Source organism: Macaca nemestrina, chromosome 4 (genome assembly GCF_043159975.1).
Source record: "Macaca nemestrina isolate mMacNem1 chromosome 4, mMacNem.hap1, whole genome shotgun sequence".
In the NCBI taxonomy this organism is placed as follows: Eukaryota; Metazoa; Chordata; class Mammalia; order Primates; family Cercopithecidae; genus Macaca; species Macaca nemestrina.
In genome coordinates this window covers 148,341,596-148,359,128 of record NC_092128.1, presented here as the reverse complement: position 1 = coordinate 148,359,128, position 17,533 = coordinate 148,341,596, and the positions used below count along the sequence as shown (strand labels likewise).

At 43.4% G+C, this 17,533-nt stretch overlaps 1 long non-coding RNA gene across 1 annotated transcript; it reads left to right on the top strand.

Moving 5' to 3' along the window:
* Positions 1 to 2,176: 2,176 nt before the first annotated feature.
* Positions 2,177 to 9,756, top strand: LOC105466354 (uncharacterized). The gene is made up of 3 exons (XR_978153.2): positions 2,177 to 2,471; positions 4,054 to 4,127; positions 9,357 to 9,756. It is a non-coding gene; the product is annotated as an uncharacterized lncRNA (long non-coding RNA).
* The last annotated feature ends 7,777 nt before the right edge of the window (positions 9,757 to 17,533 follow it).

The window sequence follows — 17,533 nt, the reverse complement described above, 5'->3', positions numbered from 1 at the left end:
CATCCTGCCTGGGCTGGAGCCTGGGTACCCACAGACCCACGGAGTTGACTCTCTCCACGCCTAGCCAAGCATGTCACTCCCATCCCGACGGCTGGGCCTGATCCTCATTAGTGCCCTCTCAGACCTTAGTCCGGGCTCCAGTATCTCTTCTTGGAGCCAAAGTCATGACTTGCCTCTTGACTCTCCATTCAGCCCAGAGTTTTAACTCTTTACCCCCAACCACTGACTGGCTTCTGGTTTCCAATCTTTAATCCGAGCCTTTGCAACTTTTATCATCATTATTATTATTGTTGTTATTATTATTTGAGATAGAGTTTCACTCTTTTTGCCCAGGCTGGAGTGCAATGGTGTGATCTCAGTTCACTGCAGCCTCCGCCTCACAGGTTCAAGTAATTCTCCTGCCTCTGTCTCCTGAGTAGCTGGGATTACAGGCACGTATCACCATGCCTGGCTAATTTTTATATTTTTAGTAGAGACGAGGTTTCACCATGTTGGCCAGGCTGGTCTCGAACTCCTGACCTTGGGTAATCCGCCCTCCTCGGCCTCCCAAAGTGCTGGGATTATAGGCACGAGCCACTGCACCCGGCCAGCAACTTTTATTACTGTTAATGCCTTAAAACTCATCTGTCAGCCTTCACTCACCAGGTCAATGCCCCTTGGATATACATACAAGCAGAATCGTATCTGAATTCATCTCTATGTCTCAGTTTACTCATCTGAAAAATGAAGAAATGATAGTATCTATCTTATAGGATTGTCATGGGGAATAAATGACTTCATGCTTGCAAAGTACTTATTTTGTTGCTGTTGAGATAAGGTCTCACTTTGTCACCCAGGCTGGAGTGCTGTGGTGTAATCATAGCTCACTTCAGCCTTGAACTCCTGGCCTCAAGCCATCCTCCCACCTCAGACTCCTGAGTACCTAAGACCAGAGGCATGCACCACCACACCTGGCTAATTTTTAAAAAATCATTTTGTAGAGATGGGGTTTTGCTTTGCTGCCCAGGCTGGTCTCAAATTCCTGACCTCAAGCGAACCTCCTACCTCAGCCTCCCAAAGTGCTGGGATTACAGTTGTGAGCCACCTTGCCCAGGCTGCAGGGTACTAAATACAGTATCTGATGTATAGAAAATGCTTGATGGCCAGGCGTGGTGGCTCATACCTGTAATCCCAGCACTTTGGGAGGCTGAGGCAGGCAGATCACCTGAGGTCAAGAGTTTGAGACCAGCCTGACTAACATAGTGAAACCCCATCTCTACTAAAAATACAAAAATTAGCCGAGTGTAGTGGCGGGCACCTGTAGTCCCAGCTACTTGGGAGGCTGAAGCAGGAGAATCGCTTGAACCTGGGAGGTGGAGGTTGCAGTGAGCCAAGATGGCGCCATTGCACTCTAGCCTGGGCAACAGAGCACCAGAGCGAGACTCCGTCTAAAAAAACAAAAAGAAAGTGCTTGATAATGTTAGATATTATGATTACTACAATGATTGGTGATATTGCTCTCTCCAGATTCCAGCCCGGCCCTTTCAACTCTCCCGAATCTAAGCCAACAGTCAAAGTGAATTTCCCATTTGTTCCCAGCTGCTCTCTCTCTAGAGTTCCTTTCTTTCCTCCATGGGTTTGCATCATTGGTGGGTGCCTGCAGGTCTCCAGGCTGTGCTGACTTAGATTTCAAATGGGGCCTGGGGCGCAGTGGCTCATGCCTGTTTCAATGCTTTGGTAGGCTGAGGTGGGCGGATCACTTGGGGTCAGGAATTCGAGACCAGCCTGACCAACATGGTGAAACCCCGTCTCTACTAAAAGTATAAAAATTAGCCGGGCATGGTGGCGGGTGCCTGTAATCCCAGCTACATGGGAAGCTGAGACAGGAGAATTGCTTGAACCTGGGAGGCAGAGGTTGCAGTGAGCCGAGGTTGTGCCACTGCACTCCAGTCTGGGTGACAGAATGAGACTCTATCTCAACAACAACAACAAAAAAGATTTCAAATGGACAGAGGCCCCGTGTCCCCATGACACCACCCACTATCTCCTCCCTAGTCTAGAGGAGCTGGGGATGCTTTGGGATCTCTTGGAAGGGCAGTCCTGAGCTCATGTGAGGATGATATACTAGGTGGGATGGTGGAAGTGACATTACAAATGAGGGAAATTAACTGTTCCAACCATAGCTGGAGTCTAAAGGTGGAGATGACAGGCAGTCCTATGAATATATGGTCCTGACCACAGGCCAGCCAGAAATCAACCTCGGCTGGAAAATTGAGTTGTGATTATTACAAAGAGTCAGAATGATGGCTTCAGTCATGATGCTTCGGGAGTTTCATAAAGAGCAGCCCAAACAATGTCGACATTAAGTATTTCGAGAGAGAAGGATGGTTTGTAAAGCAGCATCTTCTTATTCCCTGAAAAGCTACTATGAAGACGTCAGGGGTATGGAAATAACAGATGGGAAAGGCGAGAGGAGATCATTACTCTGAACTGTAAGTGCCATTATTGACAAGCGCAACCCACATCGCTGAGCAAATAGATGTGCCTGAGGGTGGGAGGGAGATACATGAAGAAAAGGAAGCATAAGTCAGATATTTCCAAACATTGGGGGGTGAAGAGAAATTGCATTAGGATGCTAGTGTTCTTCAAAGTTAAAAAAAAAAAAAACGGTTTGAGCTGGAATGTGAGCAAGGAATATCCCCTCAGCAATTAATTAATAGGCTAATTTATTTTTCATTTCTATATGACATAGTTGTTCTCAGTGTTGGGGGATCACTCTGAAAATCTGATGAAAATGGTGTCTTCTTTTTCTTTGTTATTATTATTGTTATTTTTTGAGACAGAGTCTCACTCTGTTGCCCAGACTGGAGTGCAGTGACACGGTCTCGGCTCACTGCAACCCCCATCTCCCAGGTTCAAGCGATTCTTCTGCCTCAGCCTCCCTAGTAGCTGGGATTACAGGCGGACACCACCACTCCTCAGCTAGTTTTTGTGTTTTTAGTAAAGACAATGTTTCACCATGTTGGCCAGGCTGGTCTCGAACTCCTGACCTCAGGTGATCCACCGGCCTTGGCCACCCAAAATGCTAGGATTAAAGGTGTGAGCCACCGTGCCTGGTTGGTATTCCTTTTCTAAAAAATGTCTTTATGAATACACAATCAATTTTTTGTTTGCTTGTTTTTATTTTAGGTTCAAACACGTGCAGGCTTGTTACATGAGTATGCTGCAAATTGCTGAGGTTTGGGTTTCTATCAAGCCCATCACCCAAATAGTGAACATAGTATGCAATAGGTAGGTTTTCAGCCCTAGCCACTCTCCTTCTTTCTGTCTTTTTGGAGACCACTGCCACCTCCCCAGAGCCACCCCATGTTGACCATTGGATGCATTGTATGCAGGCTGTTTTGGGAAGGGAGCGTGGCTTTGAATAAGGCAGTTCGTTTCAGCTGAGGGCAAGTTCTGGAGATGGAGCAACTGAAGGAATGGGTGACTCTGTCCAGGAGCTGAAGATCTGGGTAGCACATGACAGTGTCCACTACACCATGGAGCCCTGCTTTAAAGAAGCCACTTGTGTCTCTTGTGCTCTATGGAACATGCTTTGGGAATGCTGCCTCTAAGACTGTGGTTTAGAGATAAGCAATCTCTAATTGGAAGCTATGGGTCTTATTGTATTTATCCATCCAGAGCGTCTAATATAGCAAACTGTGATACTACATGAGCCTACCTAGTTTAGGCACTTTGGGCAAGTGTAGGCACAATTTAGGCACAATCTCTGTGAGGCAAGCTTAGAACATCTGCATATAGTATCTAGAAATAAATGGTGTAGAGTGTCTTACAGTGTAATGCAGACTTAAGCTAGTTAGTGGCAGAACTGAGACTTGGAGAGGTGCCTGGCTCTCAGATCAGTTTTGTTCCATTGCACCTACAAGCCCTTCATTCCGGAGACAGAGATGTGAAGAAATGATATTCAGGAATCCCTTCACCAAAAGGGCAGCCAACCTGATGATTTGGAAATTCTATTTTGAGACCAGTTGAAAGAGAGAAATTTCAGTTCATTTCTCATTTGTCATTCACCAGGTCTGGGATGTCCCTGGGCAATGCTAAGCTAACATTCAGCGGCGTCTACAAGATGACACACAATATGTTGAAAGGTAGGCATTAAAGACCTTTGATGGCATTGGAAGAGGGTAATAACAGCCTCCCAAGAGTGATAAGAGCAGGAACAAATGTGAACTGAAGATCAAACATCAGCCAGCTACATAAGACAAGATTGAAATGGGACGCCAGGCAGCCTCCGGGGGAAAGAGGCGATACGCGGGATCAGTGCTCTGAAACAGGAACATGACTGATCTCCAAAATAAACAGATGGACAGATCACAGCCTAATTTAGATACTACCTTGAGGTGACTGCCACTGAGGTTTTGATTTTTCTTCTATAAGTAGTTCACAGCTTTGCCAGAATATAAATAGACTACATTGAGGCAAAGCTTGAAGGAATCTAAAAGAGGGTATAGCCCCATGTCTTTATTTTCTTTATCAGCAAACTGAAGTCCAGAATAGTTTACTGATTTGCCTAAGGTGACACAACAAGTTAGTAACAACACGAGAAGAGAAATCAGGTCTTTTTAAAAAAAAATTTTCACAAAATTATTCATTTATAGACATTGAACATTTCAAATGGTGGTCCCTGGGTTTAAACCCAGTAGACTGTGGAGTTGACTGGGCCACAGTGCATGATTTCAGTAAGTTCTCAATCAACTGAGCAAAGAGATCCATCAACAAATAATAAGAGGACAGGCCGGGCATGGTGGCTCATGCCTGTAATCCCAGCACTCTGGGAGGCCAAGGCAGGTGGATCACCTGAGGTCAGGAGTTCGAGACCAGCCTGGCCAATGTGGTGAAACCATGCCTCTACTAAAAACACAAAATCAGCCAGGTGTGGTGGTGCGCACCTGCAATCCCAGCTACCACAGAGGCTGAGGCAGGAGAATCGCTTGAACCCAGGAGTGGAGGTTGCAGTGAGCTGAGACTGTGCCACTGTGCTCCAGCCTGGGCAACAAAGTGAGATTCCATCTCAAATAATAAATAAATAAATAATAAGAGGACAGACTACAGCGTTTTCACAATGCTAAGTGATATGATATATACAAAGTACTGAAAGCCTCTGACTAATCCTGAGGTGCTTAGAAAATTGGTAAAAGTGGCTGGACATGGTGGCTCACGCCTCTAATCCCAGCACTTTGGGAGGGCGAGGCGGGCAGATCATGAGGTCAGGAGATTGAGACCATCCTGGCTAACACAGTGAAACCCATTTCTACTAAAAATGCAAAAATTGGCCAGGCAGGGTGGCATGTGCCTGTAAGCCCACCTCCTTGGGAGGCTGAGGCAGGGGAATCATTTGAACCCAGGAGGTGGAGGTTACAGTGAGCTGAGATCATGCCACTGCACTCCAGTCTTGGCAACAGAGCAAGACTCTGTCTCAAAAAAAAAAAAAAAAAAAAAAAAAAAAAGAAAGAAAGAAAAGAAAATCGGTAGAAATGCTGTGCTTGTGTGATAGTCCTGATTTGCACCAGACCATTCTGGAAAGAGAGTTAGTGTCTTTAATTTTCAGCCTCAACTCTGTCAATGTTCAGAATCAGTTCTGAATAGGCAAGAGGATGTGTTAACTGTTTTAGGTTCAAAGCACTTAGGGTCTGGATTGCCTCTGTCAGCACCGGGTCCAGTGCTCTGCATGCCTGGCCACCCAGTACAGCCAAATAGCTCAGTATACAGAAATAAATTTGGCCAGATGCGGTGGCACATGCTTGTAATCCCAGCACTTCGGGGGTCTGAGGCGGGAGGATCACTTGAGCTCAAGAGTTCGAGACCAACCTGGGCAGCCTAGTGAAACCCCATCTCTAGAAAAAGTACAAAAATTAGCTAGGCATGGTGGTGCATGCCGGTTGTCACAGCTACTTGGGAGGCTGAGGTGGGAGGATTGCTTGAGCCTGGGAGGTCAAGGCTGCAATGAGCTGTTATGGTGCCACTGCACTCCAGCCTGGGTGACAGAGTGAGACCCTGTCTCAAAATAAAATGCAATAAAATAAAAAATTTTAAAAAATGGATTAGAAGAAGAGAGGGGAGTCTCACAGTACCCTTTGCAGGAAGTACCTCCAGGTCTCTGTCTTTATACCTCTGCTCTCTCTCCCCCTGAGTTTCAGAATATGATATGGGCATCTCTTAGAGTATCTGTCTCATGATCCTGTTATCTTTGCCTTGATTTTTCTTTTTGTGTGTGTGGCTTATTTGTGATCATTCATATGTTCCAGTCAAGTCAGCTATAACTTCTAGGATTATGTGACCATGGAGCTCTGGTGTCTACAGCTGTTTGGGCTATGTATAGGTTCTCTGATTCTTCAGAAAGAGAAGTTAAATTCATTCGGCACAAATTAGATCAGCTCCCCACCCCTCTTCCCAACAACTGTGGTCAGGGCAGTAGTCAACTACTATAGTTAAAAGTCCATAGGCTTTCTCTGCCATCAGTGACTGTGAGAGGCATTAGTCCTGGAGTGTCGACAGCTTAAGCAGGTGTCCTAAACGTGTCTAATGATCATCAACTCCCAAACATGCCTTCTTCTCTATCATTCAGGTTTGGGGAGATTCAGCCTCAGTTCTTCCATTTCCTTCCCTCCCTCCCTTCCTTCCTTCCTTCCTTCCTTCCTTCCTTCCTTCCTTCCTTCCTTCCTTCCTTCCTTCCTTCCTTCCTTCCTTCCTCCCTTCCCTTCCCTTCCCTTCCCTTCCCTTCCCTCCTTTCTTCCTTTCTTTCTTCTTTCTTTCTTTTTTTCTATTTTTTTTGAGACGGAGTCTCACTCTGTCACCCAAGCTGGAGTCGGTGGAATGATCTCCGTTCACTGCAACCTCCACTTCCTGGGTTCAAGCAATTCTCGTGCCTCAGACTCCTGAGTAGCTGGGATTACAGGTGTCTTTCTTTCTTTCTCTCTTTCTTTCTCCCTTCCTTCCTTCCTTCCTTCCTTCCTTCCTTCCTTCCTTCCTTCCTTCCTTCCTTCCTTCCTTCCTTCCTTCTTTCTCTCATTCCTTCCTCCCTCCCTCCCTCCCTCCCTCCCTCCCTCCCTCCCTTCCTTCCTTCCTTCCTTCCTTCCTTCCTTCCTTCCTTCCTTCCTTCCTTCCTTCCTTTTCTTTCTTTTTTCTATTTTTTATTTTTTTTTGGGACAGAGTCTCACTCTGTCACCCAGGTTGGAGTCAGTAGCATTATCTTGGCTCACTGCAATCTCCGCTTCTCGGGTTCAAGCGATTGTCGTGCCTCGGCATCCTGAGTAGCTGGGATTAAAGGTGCCTGGCACCATTCCTGGCTCATTTGTGTATTTTTAGTAGAGACGGGATTTTGCCACGTTGGCCAAGCTGGTCTTGAACACCTGACCTCAAGTGATCCACCCACCTCGGCCGGAGATTACAGGCATGAGCCACCATGCCCAACAGTTTTCCCATTTTCAACTAAGCTCTCTACCACAGTGATGTTAGGCTTCATTGATTATCCAGTATAATACTGCTCAGGCTGCCTTAGCAAAATATTACAGACTAGGTGGCTGCAATGACAGACATTCATTTTATCAGTTATGGAGGCGGAAAGTCTCAGATCAAGGTGCCAGCAGGTTTAGTTTCTAGTGAGGGCTCTCTTGCTGGCTTGTAAACAGCTGCCTTCTGACTGTGGCCTTCCCTCTGTGTGCCTGTTCTACTGGCGTCTCCTCTGCTTCGAAGGGCACTATGCCTCTTGGTTAGGGCCACACCCTTGTGACCTCATTTATTTTTAATTACCTCCTGTAAAGTCCTATTTCCAAATACGGTCACGCCGGGGGTTAGGGCTTCCAAACATGAATTCTAGGGGGATGTGGTTCAGTTCATAGCACACAGCAATCATCTTTGATTGCTCCCAAAAGCAGGAATTCCTTGGCTGGGGTCTTACCTCATTGTCCTGGGCAAGTTGCTGCTAATGGGGTCACAACAGCCATGTGACAGCTTTGGTCAATACTAAAATAGGCAAAAAAGAAATTTAATTAGGATAGGCAAAAACATTAATTAGGCAAAAAATGTTAGGATGGTAGCTGTCTTTTGGAGGGAGGGACCGGAAGAGTGATGAGGCTTCTGAGAAGCTATTTTTTGATCTGAGTGCTGGTTGCATGGCTGTGTTCAGTTTGTGCAAATTCATCAACCTGTATAATTATCACATGTGTCTTCTGTGTGAGTGTTGGTTCTAGTCACCCAGTGATGGGTAAGAAATCACTGCAAAACTTGGTGGCTTAAAGCAACATTAACTTTTCTCATAAATCTGCAATTTGGGCAGAGCTTGGCAGGGATAACTTGTGTTCACTACTTTCATCATCAGCTGGGGCAGCTGGAAGGCTGGGGACTAGGATTATGTGATGCTTTCTCACTTCCACGTCTTCCAACTGATGCTGGCTAAAATGGAATTGAAATGGTGCTAGCTTTGGGTGAAACCTTAGTTGGGGCTTTTGCCTGGAACACCTACATGGGGCCTCCTCATGTGGTCTGGGCTTCCCCACAACATGGCGACAGGGTTTTAAAGATGAGCATGGATAGTCAGGTGGAAGCCATATTTTCTTTTATGACCTTGTCTCCGAAGTGTATAGTGTCACTAGACCTGAATTTTGTTCATCAAGACAGCCACAAACACCCATTCAATTGCAAAGTGAGGAAAAAATTTACTCTATCTCTGGCTAGGGAATGGCAAAATTCTGAAAGATTACTGGGGACCAGATATATTGCTGTGGCAAATTTTGAAAAAAAAAAATACATCCTGCTGTAATGTTGTACTTTAATAAGAAGTTTAAAATTTTAGGTACAATAAAATTATGGAAAAATGTAGCAGATTGTTTGGAAGAAACAAGTGGAGACAAATGACAAACCAGGCCAAAATCAAAAAGTCTAAAGTCATATCACATCTCTTTATCCACTCTTGATCTTCTAAAAGCCTCTAACATTGTAAAAATCTTTGACATGTAACCATCTTACATGGAGTAAAATAGTAAACAAAAAGCCCTCAGCAACTCACATTGTGGCAGTAGGCAGGTTATTACATGGGGCTGGTTGAGACTTGTGTATTTTTTTTCCAGTCATTTGTAATCATAGTGGAAAAAAGGATCATTATCTACGAAATAAGAGGCTGTGGTGTCCAGGAAATGGAGCATGAAAATGATTTTGCTGTGATGTAGAGATTAGGCAGAACAACCCATGTGAATTAGTAAATGGCAGGCAAATACAGTACATTCAAGTGTAACTTCAGTGCAATTTCAAAGGATTTGTTACATGAAGAACTAGAAATTCTCCAAAGCAATATTAAATACTGATTTTTTTTTTAATTCCAGAATGGAGCGGTAATTCCCTTGGAAGGATGTGAAAAGCTTTCCAATCTCAAGGTGATATCAGAGCTCATTCCCATTGAAACACTTGGATGCTCTTTCTCCAGCTATCATGCTCTCTTTTTTCCATTCAAGGTGATGCCTAAACGTACTTGTGTCCACCTTTACCCCATGACATCATCCAAAAGCCAATCCATCCAGCTGTGCGTTCAGGCTTAAAACTGATGATGCTCCATCTCTGTTTTCAGAAACTTTCTTGGCTCCTTCTTGCTCAATTTCCAGCTTATTCTGGGCTCCAGGCATGCATCATTGCACCTTCTGACTCTCTCCATTTTGTTATGCATGATCTGCCCTACTCCACCCTTTGAACTTGGGGCCAGACTTAGTTCTTCCATTTTGTGTCTCTGAGAAATGGATTTCTTTCTTTTTTTTTTTTTTCTTTTCTTTTTTTTTTTTTTTAGATGGAGTCTTGGTCTGTCGCCAGACTGCAGTACAGTGACACAATCTCCACTCACTGCAACCTCTGCCACCCGGGTTCAAGTGATTCTCCTGCCTCAGCCTACCAAGTAGCTGAGACTACAGGTGCCCACCACTGTGCCCAGCTAATTTTTGTAATTTAGTAACGACAAGGTTTCACCATGTTGGTCAGGACGGTCTCAGTCTCTTGACCTTGTGATCTGCCCGCCTCGGCCTCCCAAAGTGCTGGGATTACAGGTGTGAGCCACTGCACCTGGCCAACAAATGGATTTCTTTTGCCCCAGGAGTTTGTATCCCTGGCCACTTTAAATAATTCTATCTACACGAGAGCTGGTACTTGGATCCCATCCTTAACATTCGTCTGAGAGGTCTACAACCCTAATACGAGACAGCAGGACCATCTGGGGTTACAACTTGCTCAGACTGGTTATGAATAGGGTGTGCATTCTGGCTCAAACAGTGTGGAAGCCACTCAGGATAACCACACTGCTGACATCTTCATAGGTACCTCATCGTAACAACATTTTAAGATTGAAATAGAATTTTAATGATTTTCAGAAAAGACGAGAATGCAGGTTCCCGCAGACACTGCAAGCCCCCTCAAGCTTAGGCAGTGGCCCTAACTCAGATCTCTCTTCCCTCTGGATCAACACAACTGGTAAGTCAGGTCTCAGCTCATATAACACATTCACTTCAACATCCCTAGGGCACGGTTTCTGGGTTCTCAGCTAATATTTGTTAAATGAATGAAAAACCGTCTGTGTATCTCTTTTTTTATTAAGCGATTCAGACCCCAAAATTATATACCCTCAGAAAAAAAGTTAAGTGTTGCCAAAATGGATTTATATTTGCACTGTATTTTTCATTCCAGTGGCAGCTCACAGTACCATTTTGTGCTGTAAACATGAATGAAAATTGTGCAGGGCTTCTCACGGGCAGAATAATAAGTCACATCAGCTTTCCATCCAGACTGTATCCATCTGGGTCCTTCATCCTCATCTCCCAATAGCATGTACTCTTCTTACTCTGAAAAAGATGACAGCTATATTTGTGGTTCAGTTGAGTGAATTAGAGATAATTTCCCCTTTCTCTACACCAGCTGTTTTCTTAAGATCAAGAGGGTGGTAAATTCTCATTGTGTTCTCTTCTCAGCACAAGAGCACCCAACCTCAGGAATAGTCTCTTCTGCTTAAGAAGAACAATCATTTGCCACTTGACTTTTCACTTCCTTCTGTCAGAGGGGGTCAGTATTTTTTAACCAACTGTGTGTCAATTGCTTCCCTGTCAGCATTTCATCATTACTAGGTTGACCTCTCGTAAGAACCTTTCTACTTCAAAAACATAGAGATGTATTAGAGAACGGGGTTAAGAAAGGCCATCGGAGGGATATATAATAAGGCATCATTAATGAATGCCAGTTAAAAATCTAACACACATTTTCATCTTTGAGTTCTTGGGGAAACTTTGAGAAGATACATTTGAATAAACAGCCCAAAGCCCTTGGAAAGGAGCACACATTAATTAATTCCTTAGACATTTATTGTGACCCTATGAAGGGTAAGACCCTGTCTTGCTCTTGTCTTGCTCAGCAGTGGAGAGTTCATAATGGCACTTGCCTGGTTGGAGAGAGGCTTAAGCAGATGACAAGGAGGAAGTGCCTGGTGCAGGATAAGGGCTCAGGAATAGTCCAGGTTGTCCCCACTTGGAGCTTCAGGTAGATTCCAATCTCGCAAAGTGGCAAAACAAAGCAAAACGACAACAAACATTCTGTCCTAAGAAAAACACATTTTGCCTTAAGACAAAATATGGAAAATGCCGTATGTCTTTTGTCTGAGGTCAAACCTTGCCTTATGGGAGGGCAAAGGTAAGGGAGGTTGTACTAATCTGTTCTCACACTGCTAATAAAGACACAGCTGAGACTGGGTAATTTATAAAGGAAAGAAGCTTAATGGACTCACAGTTCCACATGTCTGGGAAGGCCTCGCCATCATGGCAGAAGACGAACAAAGAGCAAAGGTGCTTCTTACATGGTGGTGGGCGAGAGCGCATGTGCAGGGGAACTCCCCTTTATAGAACCATCAGATCTCATCAGACTTATTCACTATCATGAGAACAGCACAGGAACGATCTGCCCCATGATTCAATTACGTCCCACTGGGTCCCTCCCACGACATGTGGGAATTATGGGAGCTACAATTCAAGGTGAGATTTGGGTGGGGACACAGCCAAACCATATCACAGGTTACCTGTGCATCAGAGATTCTCCTCATGGCCAAGTTTATATTTGCTCTAGGTGTTGAAGAAAAGGTAAAATTTCCATATGTATGGATGTGAGTAGGATGTTCTAGACTATAAACATAAAGTAGGGGTTTCAACCAGAGCCAACTGATATTTTACACTGCCTGGGTATGTCAGGGAAAGTGGAGGTCAATGCATTCCAAGGACTGAGGCGTTCCTGGGTGGCCTTTTATCTTAAGAGGTGAAAGAATGAGACATGGCGAGCCCTAACCATCCAATTAGAGTCATGATGAGATCACAACTGCATACCTAGAAAGACTGGTCTGCAGGATCTATAAGAGCTATTGAGGGGAGAGACTGAGGGTTGGGAAAGTGTAAGGAGGACATTGAGAAAGTTCAGGTCAGGAGTCATTACATCTTCTACTAGGGCTGTAGGCAAGGAACTTGGAGGGGTGAAATAGTGGCTGTAGAACTTGCATGTAGGAAGCACTTGGGGCTGGCAGTTGGCTTGGAGGGATGCCTAGAAGACTTGGCTTGAAATGGGTGTGCGGAGCCACATCAAGACTCTTAGACTACATCTTGGTCATTTACAGAAGCTGTGTATGTGTATGGCGGGAAGTGCTCATGGAGAGATAATGAGGGTAGAGTAAATCATCCCCAAGATACACTTTTAGCACTTTTACTAGAAAAGAGGGTGGAGATGAGTTTAAAATCAAAATCATTATCACCTTCAATGTCTTAATTAGCTTTCTGACTTCTCTTTCTTCCCTTGTAAAACGAGAAGAATTGAATGGATTTTATGCAATGTTACTTTAAACATTATGAGTCCACGGATTTCATACTTGTACCCCTTGAGAGTCTGTCAACTCTGTGGTTTGATTGGTAAGAATAGATCTTGCCAACTTCTGTGGTTTGCATGGTTGCTACCAGAGGTTTCAGGAAGCCAGGGGACGGTTGTTGCTGTAGCTTTGAGGTGATTTTTCTTTTCTTTTCTTTTCTTTTCTTTTTTTCTTTCTTTTTTTTTTTTTTTTTTTTTTTTTTTGAGATGGAGTCTTGCTCTGTCACCCAGGCTGGAGTGCAGTGGCGTGATCTCGGCTCACTGCAAGCTCTGCCTCCCAGGATCACACCATTCTCCTGCCTCAGCCTCCCAAGTAGCTGGGACTACAGGCGCCCGCCACCAAGCCCGGCTAATTTTTTTGTATTTTTAGTAGAAATGGGGTTTCACCGTGTTAGCCAGGATGGTCTCGGTCTCCTGACCTCGTGATCTGCCCGCCTTGGCCTCCCAAAGTGCTGGGATTATAGGCGTGAACCACCACGCCCGGCCTCTTTTCTTTTCTTTTCAGATGGAGTCTCACTCTCTTGCCCAGGACGGAGTGCAGTGGTGTGACCTCGGCTCACTGCAACCTCCGCCTCCCGGATTCAAGCAATTCTCCTGCCTCGGCCTCCCGAATAGCTGGGACTACCGGTGCGTGCCACCAAGCCCAGCTAATTTTTTATGTTTTTAGTAGAGATGGGGTTTCACCATGTTAGCCAGGATGATCTTGATCTCCTGACCTCATGATCCACCTGCCTCGGTCTCCCAAAGTGCTGGGATTACAGACGTGAGCACCCCATCTGGCCTCTTTGAGGTAGATTTTCTAAGCATAACTTGCTGGGCTGTGCTTCCATAACCTCTATTTACCCAGAATTTCTTCTGTTTCCCTAAAATTCCTGGTGTCTCTGTGGAATACATAGTCTGTTTTATATTCCGAATTAAATTATAATCCGCTATGGTTTGAATATTTTTCCTTTCCAAAACTCATGTGAAGTGGAGACATTTAATCCCAGTGTGGCAGTATTGAGGGAAGGGGGGCCTTTAAGAGATGATTAAATCATGAGGGTTCTGCCCTTATGAACAGATCAATCAATTATTGGGTTAATGGTTTAATGGGTCAATAGATTAATGGGTTATCACGGGAGAGGAACTGATGGCTTTATAAGAAGAGGAGGAAGGGAGACCTGAGCTAGGATGTTTGCACACTAAGCCCCCTCTCTACGTGCCCTGTGATGCCTTGGGACTCTGCAGAGTCCCCACTGTCAACAAGGCACTCGCCAGATATAGACGCTCAATCTTGGTCTTCTCAGCCTCCATCAGTATAAGAACGAAATTTATTTTCATATAAATTACTCAGTTTCAGATATTCTCTTATAGGCAACAGAAAATGGACTAAGAGTGGTTGCCACATAGAATGTACATGACCCATTGTGATAATATTTCATCCATATTTTTCCCTGGCAAATAATGTATAAGACAAGAGAAGTTTGTATTGTATGCTAATAATTTCACAGTATCCTCTTGCCAATTCTGGAAGTTAAGGGGGTGGGGAGGTGCTCTATAAGCTTTTTAAATTCGTAGGATCCAGTCCAAGGCAGGTTTTTAAGCTTTAGTCTTATGTATGTCTGGAGAGGGCAGGTGAAAGGTATAAACCTACTGATACCCTTCAATGTTTTTCTTAAGAAAATACTTAGACATACAGAGAAGCTGAAATAATTGTGCAGTGAATATCCATATACCCACCATCTGGATTCAACTGTTAACATTTTACTGTATTTGCATTTTCACATCTCTACCCATCTATTTGTTCATCAATCTAGCTTATCATTTTGTACAATATAAATTGCAGATATTAGAATGCTTCTGCCTAAATACTTCAAGCTTTCTGATTTTAATAACCTAATAATAAGAATTGATAACTTTCTTGAGCGCTTACTATATTTCAGGTACTGAGATAGACACTTTGTACTTTATTACTTCATTTCCTTCTCACAATAATCCACAAAGCTAACATGATCTTCATTTGTCTCTTATCTCCATTGGGCAGATGTTGTTTGAACCCAGGTCTGCGTGACTCTCAAGTCATCGTTCAATAAACACAATAAAACTTATGTCAAATGTTGGACAGCATTACTTGGCATTATCAGGTCGCAAAACCCCAAACCAGTTACAGGATTAGGTTTGATTCTAGGCTGGAAATAGGCTTATCTTCTAAGTCAAGGATGGTTATAGACAAGACCTATGTTTAAAATGAATTGAAGAGGAAAAGTAACAAAAACAGACTAAGACCCAGAGTTCCTGGGAATCTGAGGCCATAATTAGCAAGGACGGATACAGGGTAAATACTAAGAAATTAGACATACATGTTGGAAGTCTCTTGGTATCCTTTTTTCTCTCTCCTCCACTCACTTGTAGTTTCAGTAATCGGCGCCTTAAATCTAAATGACATTCATAAGTGGAACAAGAGATGCCGTCATATGATCAATAGGCACGTACCAAGATCAAGCTTCCAGATCAAAAAAAGTATAAGGCCAGTTATCCACCCTTTGATACTGATCCTTCGGTAGAGAGATTTCACGTGGTAGAGAAAGTTATAGTTGTCTTCATACCCTTAGGCAACCCCTCACCATCCCCTACATCTTCCTAATTTCCTTGCAGTTAGATAGATTGGCATAAGAGTGGTTTTGGCAAATGGGCTTTGAGGGGGAGTTATGTCGTCACTTCCAGGCTAATGTGTTTAAGAGTTGGCACAGAACTGTCCAAGAGCCTCTTCCCCTGCCACATATGAGAGGACTTCAAAATCTGGAAAAATGAAAATTAAATTAAATGGAATTAAAAGTGTAAAAATAGAAACTTCATTTTTCCACATAAGCACCATCAAGTTCAAGACACTTTTGTAAGTGTTGAGACCGATACTTTAGTTCATCTCTAAAGAACCAAGAGTCTTGGGAACTAAACATGTCAATGTGATCTTTTTTACATTATTAACTGAAGAAAAATGGGTGCCCTTCATAGAATTTTTTAAGAGTGGGAAACAAAAAGAAGTCAGAAGGGGCCAAGTCAGGACAGTTACATGATGCCTAATGATTTTCATTTTTTTAAAAATTATACTTTAAGTTCTAGGGTACATGTGCACAATGAGCAGGTTTGTTACATATGTATACACGTGCCATGTGCCATGTTGGTGTGCTGCACCCATTAACTCATCATTTACATTAGGTATATTTCCTAATGTTATCCCTCCTCCCTCCCCCGACCCCACAACAGGCCCCAGCGTGTGATGTTTTCCTTCCTGTGTCCAAGTGTTCTCACTGTTCAATTCCCACCTATGAGTGAGAACATGCAGTGTTTGGTTTTTTTGTCCTTGTGATAGTTTGCAAAGAATGATGGTGTCCAGCTTCCACCATGTCCCTACAAGGACATGTACTCATTCTTTTTTTTATGGCTGCCTAGTATTCCATGGTGTATATGTGCCACATTTTCTTAATCCAGTCTATAATTGATGGGCCTTTGGGTTGGTTCCAAATATTGCTATTGTGAATAGTGCCACAATAAACATACGTGTGCATGTGTCTTTATAACAGCATGATTTATAATCCTTTGGGTATATACCCAGTAATGGGATGACTGGGTCAAAAGGTATTTCTAGTTCTAGATCCTTGAGGAATCATCACACTGTCTTCCACAATTGTTGGTTGAACTAGTTTACAGTCCCACCAACAGTGTAAAAGTATTCCTATTTCTCCACATCCTCTCCAGCACCTGTTGTTTCCTGACTGTTTAATGATAGCCATTCTAACTGGTGTGCGATGATATCTCATTGTGGTTTTGATTTGCATTTCTCTGATGGCTAGTGATGGTGAGCATTTTTTCATGTGTCTGTTGGCTGCATAAATGTCTTCTATTGAGAAGCGTCTGTTCATATCCTTCGCCCACTTTTTGATGGTTTTTTTTTTTTAAGTTTGTTTGAGTTCTTTGTAGATTCTGGATATTAGCCCTATGCCTAATGATTTTCTATTGAGACTTTTGCAAAATTGCCCTTGTTTGATGAGAGGAGTGAGCAGAAGCATTGTTGTGGTGGAGAAACTCTCACCACTTCCACCTCTTGGTAGCTATTGCTTTGATTTTGCTTTGTCTTCAGGATTGTACTGGTAAAGCCATGTTTCAGCTCTTGTTACAATTCTTTGAAGAAATATTTCAGGATCTTGATCACACTTGTTTGAAATTTCTGTTGAAATCACTGCCCTTGTCTCCAGCTTATCTAGGTGCAATTACTTCGACACCCGTCCAGTGGCAAGTTTGCTTAACTTTAATTTTTCAATCAGAATTGTGTAACTGAACCAGTTGAGATGTTCATGGTATCAGCTATTGTTTCTGCTGGTATGTGTGGCTCCTTTTCAATGAAGGCACAAACAAGATTAATCTTTTTTTGAAAATCAATGTGGATGATCTGCCATTGCAGGCTTCATTTTCATCATCTCATCTTTTCTTATAATGAGTGTCTATTTGTAGACTGATGATTTCTTTGGGGCATTTTCCCCATAAACGTTTTGTAAAAAACATCAATGATTTTACCATTCTTCCACCCAAGCTTCACCAGAAACTTTGTATTTGCTCTTGCCTTGATTTTAACAGAACTAATGTTGCTCTGATA